The following is a 7396-nucleotide window of genomic DNA, read 5'->3' as shown; positions in this document are numbered from 1 at the left end:
GCAGGGGGAGTGGGAGAGGGAGAAGCAGGCTCCCCGCAGAGCAGGGAGCCCGATGCGGGACTCGATCCCAGGACCCTGGGATCATGACCTGAGCTGAAGGCAGTCGCTTAACCAACTGAGCCACCCAGGCGCCCTACGTTACCACTTCTGCAATTACTTTATTTCACCATGTGTGAAAACTTGAAGAATTTAAGTTTTTCTCTATTTTTGTCTTATATATAAAATACTAGGAAACACAAGGAAATGGCTCTAAATATACCTACATTGAGCCAAGAGAATAAACGCCATCTAGTTTGATGAGGACAATTACTAAGAAACTGTAAGATCCCACTTCATACTATACTAACAAGTACGAGTCTGCAGTGAGAGGGTAAGGAAGGAAGGAAAGCTGAGTTTTGGGCTCAAAGTGTTAAAAAAAAATTGTCACTTAGGTTATATCCAAGATTATGGTTCCTAATTTTTATCTTCTGGTGGTGGAGTGGCTCAAACAAATCCCCAGGCTATTCAATTTGATAAAGACCTATGTGCTAAATTCATCAAATCAGGAATTAGGTGTTAAGAGGGAAAGTGATGAACATTTCCTAAAAGGTTTTAAGATACAACTCACTGAGAATTAACCTTTACAGCAAATTCAAATCCATATAGCATCCTCAAAAGACTCTATATCAAGAATTTTAAGTATGTGCCCACTTGCATAATTGCTTACAAGTGCACATCTCTATAGTTCCCTTAAAAGGCTTTATATTCATAAACATTTATATTTGATTAAATTCATCTTCACATACTTACTCTTGCAAAGAAATATTTTCTAGTGCTACAATTATCCAAACCTATTAAAAATTGAAAAATAGAATCGTAGAATAAGCAGGGCTCACTTTTCTGGTTAATCATTAACTCTGCACATTTGGATTTTAAATCTTGACCCAGGGATATTTACTGCATTTACCTTCAGTGGCCTATAAAATAAAGCGGCTAAAATTATGCCAATTTGTTACAAACATAATGGGTCAACTAAATAAGACTAGGAAACATACATTTCAGTTATTACTAGTGTAATGCACCACAATAAACACAAATACAGGATGTGGAGGACAACTGTACCCTACCCCTGTATACTCAGTTTTAAAAAATATAGAATAACTGGTTCCAACCTGGCAGAATAATTCAACAGGGATGAGTGGATGATAGCTATACATTTTTAGAGTTCTACAGGTGATCCTGACACTTAACACTGCTGAAAAAACTCTTGCCATAAGAGCAAATGACTCAATACTCTTTAATGAGCTACCTATAATTATAATACAAATCAACACCCTAATTGTAAGTTGTTTTATCCACCTAAGGCATTCTTAATCCCACTTTTCAGTTTTTCTAATCCAGTGTTTTCTCTGGGACACTGAGGTTATTCTTTCAGAAGCTGGTGTCACCAATCCTCAAATATTAACTTTGTAAAAATTTCTAAGGAAGATTGCAGAATTTTTTCCCTAAAAGTTAAAGGTTAAATCATGGAGTTTTTTTTAGATATTAAATAGATGTTTCATTTCATTATGGTTAGATGTCCACCGGATAGAAGCCTGGAAAAACTTCAAACTACCCAAACATATGACAAATTATAAATTATAGAAATCACTGCATTATATAGGTCTAGTTTCTCACCCATAAGATATCTAAGCAATCTGCCCCCACCCCCAGAAAATTTGTCTTCCATAGTAACTCAGACTGAGGTTATTGCTTATATAAAGAAATATTTTATACCACGAACAAGAGTCACTATAGGTTTGTAAAATAAGACACACCAGCGAACCACCAACCCATAAAAATAAGAGTTTGAAACTAAGCCTAAATGCAAAGCTGTCCACTGTTTTCCTCTCTGTTAAATGTAAAATACCTCTATAGTTATACTGAAGGTCAGAAAGAAAACAACATTTTGTTTCCTTTCCTATACTTACCACAATTACTTGCAAAGGTGTTTCTGAATAACAGAAATATTTGTATGAACCTTTCCCAGTTTGTACTGCATGGATAAGACCAACACATATTATATCACCTTTGTTAAAAATGAAACAAAGCCTTTCATCTTGTGACTTGTGTCCAGAAACATGACAGACGATGATTCTTCTGTTTTTGTAGTTATCATCTGTATACATCTGAAAGACTGTTTCTACCATGTTTTATTATTTTCAATCACTCTGCCTAGCTTTTCCGGATAGGGGAATCCATCCATCAGCTGTAATATTACTAACTACTAACAGAGAGGTGAAATGCATATCCTTAATGACCCAAAGTAACAAGTTAATTTTGTCTTCAGAATAACTGTGCAAAAGGGAGGGAGAAAAACATAAATATATCGCATTTTTAACCCTTCAGACACCCTCAGGAGGAAAAGAAATTTTCCATCTTTCATAGTGTAGACAGACTCTGAAAAAGAACAAATACACAGCATTGTTTTAGTAACACAATTGGAAAAAAAATACAGTTCATTTGAGATACTGAGCAAAGTAACTTAAAGACCAGTAACTTTGGTTTCAGTTAGTTAAAAATAATTAGTTCTTAAGGTAATTGTATATACTGAGTACCACAAATTAAACACTAACTGTATTTTTAAAATAAGTTGGTGATCCATGCTAATGAACATCCTGCCTTCTCAGTATCTACACTCTAAGTTTATCCAGGAACCCACGTTACTTGGAAACCGACCGCCAGCGGTCAATAGGGCTATCATCAATAATATCCCTGGCATTTTAAACCGGCTGTTACTCCTTTAGACCTTAGTCTTTTCTTAATTGGGGCGCCAAAGCACCGTCCCTTTCCAGGTTGGCTACTAGAGCCAAAATCGATTTCTTTTGGCAAGTCATTCTTGTATGAAAAACCAATGAGGGTCCGAAACCTTGCGGAGGAGTAAGGAAGGTTGGAATATAAGTGACAAAAAGATAAAAATAAAATCGGGAGGTACAACCCAATTCCGTGGGTGGAAGCTGGCTTCTCCGACCGAAGTGTGAAGGGTCGCCGTCCCGGGTCTCCGCACCCCAACAAAGACGCCAACCGCTCCAAGGGTCCTGTTAGCGTGCCTAAGTGATGCTCTGGGCCCAGAAGTAAACTGACTCCCTCAATCCCTTAGTAAGGAAAAGGACCAGGACGGGTAGGGTGCCTATACAACCTGCTGGACCGTAAGGCCGAGGCCCAGTCAACCTCTTGATACTGCCTCCAGCCGGATCCGCCCTACAATGTCCCCAGTTGCCGCGTCCACACCCGGGTCCCCAGGTTTGGGCCCTAGGCTCTCCAACCGGTTTATCCTCCGCCTCACCGTCCCCACCGCACCACCAATCGGCTCGCGCGCTGCCTAAAACCTCGGCCAGGCTCCGCCGACTGTTCCCGGCACTCCTAACATGGCGGCCGAGTCCCCTTAGCTCCTTTGGCCCACTCTGGGCGCGACCGACCTTGGCGCATTTTGGGCATTGTAGTTCCCGCGATAGCCTCGGTGTCCTGCCAGGCCTTTAGAAGACTACGATTCCCAGAATGCACCGCTCCTGAGCATGGCTATTGGGGCCTTTCGGACAGAGGGATGATGTCATTGCAAAAACCCCACTGCATTCATTGTGCTACGGTCTATCCAACCCCCTGCTGCTGCTGGGCTTGCGATTGCCGCTTGCTCCAGCTGAGCTAAGAGTAGCAGCAGCACCAGGGCAGGGACTGACTCCAGCCCTTGGACTTAGGACATCGCAACACGTTCCCTTGCCTGCGTGACTCATTCGCACATCAGTTCTGTTTATGCCTGGGGTGGGGAGAAATATCCCAAACCAGGTGAGTTGAAGTGATTTATTCAAACGGTTCTACCAAGTTATTCCTCCCGCTTAATTCTCAAGGCTTTCTTTTGGGAAGATGGGGGCGGGAGGATTAGAGAGGTGTTCGCAAGTGCTGCTAAGTGAAAAGCTCTGTGCAATTTGGGTCACTGCAAAGAACAACTCTAGCAACCTTCCCCCGCCGGAGGACCGATTCCTGCCAATTCCCTAGTCGCAACTCCCCTCAACCTTTCTGAGGATTGGAGAGGGGGGCTGGGTTGGGGAGGATGTTGGGAAGTGCTCTTAGAAAATCAGAAGAAGGCAGAGGTGGGGGACTGCAGTCCTGTCACATACGGCCCCGAGTGCTGAGGTTTGAGTGGGAAGGGGTGACGCGTGGGGAGAAATGGAGACAGTGATTTAATGTGGTTGCACTACTTTAGAACATTTCTATGTCGCTTGGGCAAGTACACGCTATTTATTTTTAAGATGAGCGTGCTTCTGAGTAGGTTAAGTTTCGTGGGGCTCTATTTCATGTGTATGTGTCTGTGTCGTTTGTCTCGCCTTTTCTGCTGATTTGAGGTGACAGTGTCCTTTAATGGTGCACTCCCCTGCCAGTCAGAAACATTTCACGTGTCTGGGGAAGCTTCTTTTAGGCTGCTGGAAGCAGCATTTTTGTTAAGTGTTTTTCTTCTTCCCACTGCAGGATTGTTTGGAAGTGGACAGATTTGTGCTCGTGTGAGTGTTTTAAATTATGTTGCAGTAGGCTCCTTGCCACCGACAATGGTACCATAATGAGCTGCCTTTTCGTGAAGCACAGTCACCAGTCACAACTAACGGTTTGGAGAAGGGGTCATTAGGGAAACCCTGGTTCATTTTAACGCATTAGGGAAAGGGAAAGTTAGAAGCACTGTTAACCTTCATTTGCCATTACTGAAAGGTACCCAAAAGGTACCTTCTGAGAGGGAGAGTGATCCTAGCCAGGGAAACCAAGGCGCATAGAAGTGGAGGTTTTTTTGGTTTGTCTTTTGGGGTTTTGTTTTTAAGCGAACTGACACATTTAATAGGACAGAAAGCATTCTGGCTTACATGATTTTGGCTCTTGTGAGAGTTATTAGGATGATTAGTGCGATAAATGTTACTTTGGAATAAACAGCTGGCTGACTCCAGAACAGATGGGGCCAGTCTTAGCTGAGAGATCTACAACCTTGGAAATGAATGGACTTGGGGTCAACCACACCCCCTGCTGGAATGTCAAAAGAAGGAGAAATGCCAAAGTATTTTATGCTTAACTCTAAAATGCCAAACCTTTTTATAGCCAGGTCAGGCATTGGGTGAAAGTCATTCCTGGTTAGCTTCTGCTCTGAACAAATTTTCTTCATTTTCCATTCAGACCCTTAGGTCTCTTAAGTTGCAGCTGGGTAATGCTTGGTTAAACGCTGCTTGTTACTGAATGCAAAGGACAGTCCATTGTATGGGCTTTGTAGTAGAGTGATTTATTGAGATGCAATGAGCAGCTTTGGGATTTGGGAAAAGACTGCCTGGCTTTGCTTCTCTCTATGTTTCTCTGATGCTTACTGTCTATTCTCCTGGGCACCTTACCCTTTTTGCCTGTACCTTCCTTGCCCCACCCCTCTATGTCCCTTGATGTTCTTTCAGTTTCTTTCCCTGTTTCTCCATTTACAATTCTCACTTTTCCTCTCTGTTTCAAAATTTCCCTCTTATCACCAATACATCAAGTCTCTTTAAGTCTTTTTCCAATTTCTGAATACCCTCCCCACCCCTTCTCTACCTCACCCAGAAACTCCAGGGTAGAGGTAGACTGTGTATTTATTCCACAGAGTCCTCTTGGAAGCTTTGACTTTTCTTTTTCTTGCAGTGGGTGCTAGGCAGGATGAGCAGCAACGAGCCTGACACTTTGGCCTGGTTTGTGGCTTCTGTGACAGACATAATTTGGCCTCAGCAGCTTGTGGACAATGCAATGTTGCAGTTGAGCCCATGTCACTGTAGTTTTCATTGGTACCTGTATTAAGAACTGCCAGTGCATTAGCAAGGTTTTAAAATACTATATATGAGGGGCACCTAGCTGGCTCAGGAGGAAGAGCATGTGACTCTTAATCTTGGGGTTATGAGTTTGAGCCCCACGTTGGGTGTATAGAGATTACTTAAATAAATAAAAACTTAAAAAGAAGGGGCACCTGAGTGGCTTAGTCAGTTAAGCGTCTGCCTTTGGCTCAGGTCATGATCTCACAGTCCTGGGATCGAGCCCCGCATCGGGCTCCCTGCTCCGTGGAGAGCCTGCTTCTCCCTCTCCATCTGCCACTCACCCTGCTTGTGCACTCTCTCTCTGTCAAATAAATAAATAAAATCTTTAAAAAAGAAAAAAACTTAAAAAAAAAATCAAATGCTTTACATGAAATGTTCTCTTAAGTCCCAAAGGAAAAAAAAAAGACTTCAAAGGGCTTCTTCCTCATTTAATACTTTTTTTTTTTCCCTGATTCCTGCTCCAGTAAGTGGTGCGAAGGCCATCTTTTCTGTTGATTGCTGAGGAGCAATCCAGGTGGACAAACTGCCCATTTGTTTTATTTTTTTGAAGACACTTGGAGTAACAACAGTGTTCCCTCCTGTGGTGTCTTCTTTATGGATGAAAAAAAATTTTTTTTATTTGTTCTCTTAAGGAGAAGGGTGTGGTGGTGGTTACGTTTGTCTGTTTAACGTTTATGCTTTTCCAGGCATAGAGAGTCTAACTGTTGTTGGTATGGAGGCAACTAGTGTGACAGGCAGATTCAGAAGTTGTCTTCCTAGACCTCTCTCTCACCACCTTCTCATTCCTAATTTTCTTATTCTAAGATGCTCCATCTCCTACCCACGCTGTTCAGTGTTTTGGGGGGACAAATGGGCTAAATGATGGATTAGATTTGTCTCCATCACTATGTCTGTGACCTTGAATAACTGTGTATTTCTTTCTGCCTCTGTTTACATATTTGCAAATGGATAATGATCCTTGCCCCTTGGCTTACTTAGCCTCATGGCATAGCCTGCTACAGTTTGCTCCTAGCCCATAATTCTGATGACAAATATTAATTGAGCAGCTACTGTGTTTTAAGAACTATGGATACATCAGTGGAAAGAGAAGCTTCCCTGGGTGCCTCAGTTGGTTAAACGTCTGACTCTTGTTGGCTCAGGTCATGATCTCAGGGTTGCGAGATGGAGCCCCACATTGGGCTCTGCACTCAGTGTGGAGCCTGCTTGAGATTCTTTCTCCCTCTCCCTCTGCCCCTCCCTCTGCTTGCTCATGCACGTGTGTGCTTTCTTTCTTTCATTTTTTTATATTAACATATAGTGTATTATTTGTGTCAGGGGTACAGGTCTGTGATTCATCAGTCTTACACAATTCACAGCACTCACCGTAGCACATACCCTCCCCAATGTCCATCACCCAGCCACCCCATCCCTCCCACCCCCCTCCACTCCAGCAACCCTCAGTTTGTTTCCTGAGATTAAGAGTCTCTTATGGTTTGTCTCCCTCTCTGGTTTTGTCTTGTTTCATTTTTCCCTCCCTTCCCCTATGACGCTCTGTCTTGTTTCTCAAATTCCTCGTATCAGTGAGATCATATGAT

The 7396-nt window shown here is 42.6% G+C and overlaps 1 protein-coding gene across 2 annotated transcripts in view; it reads left to right on the top strand.

Moving 5' to 3' along the window:
- The first annotated feature begins 3584 nt into the window (after positions 1-3584).
- RAB30 (RAB30, member RAS oncogene family) overlaps positions 3585-7396 on the top strand; it is an 84900-nt gene continuing 81088 nt past the window's right edge. The window contains exon 1 of one of the 2 annotated variants that reach the window (XM_081798947.1): positions 3585-3801. The gene's annotated coding sequence lies outside the window, so the exon portion shown is untranslated. The remainder of the gene's footprint in view (positions 3802-7396) is intronic. The other variant, XM_081798946.1, reaches the window with a different exon arrangement.

Source organism: Leptonychotes weddellii, chromosome 11 (genome assembly GCF_054177405.1).
Source record: "Leptonychotes weddellii isolate Sample4059 chromosome 11, ASM5417740v2, whole genome shotgun sequence".
NCBI classification, from domain to species: Eukaryota; Metazoa; Chordata; class Mammalia; order Carnivora; family Phocidae; genus Leptonychotes; species Leptonychotes weddellii.
Note: the sequence above shows the minus strand (reverse complement) of the source record. Positions and strands in the feature narration are given on the sequence as shown.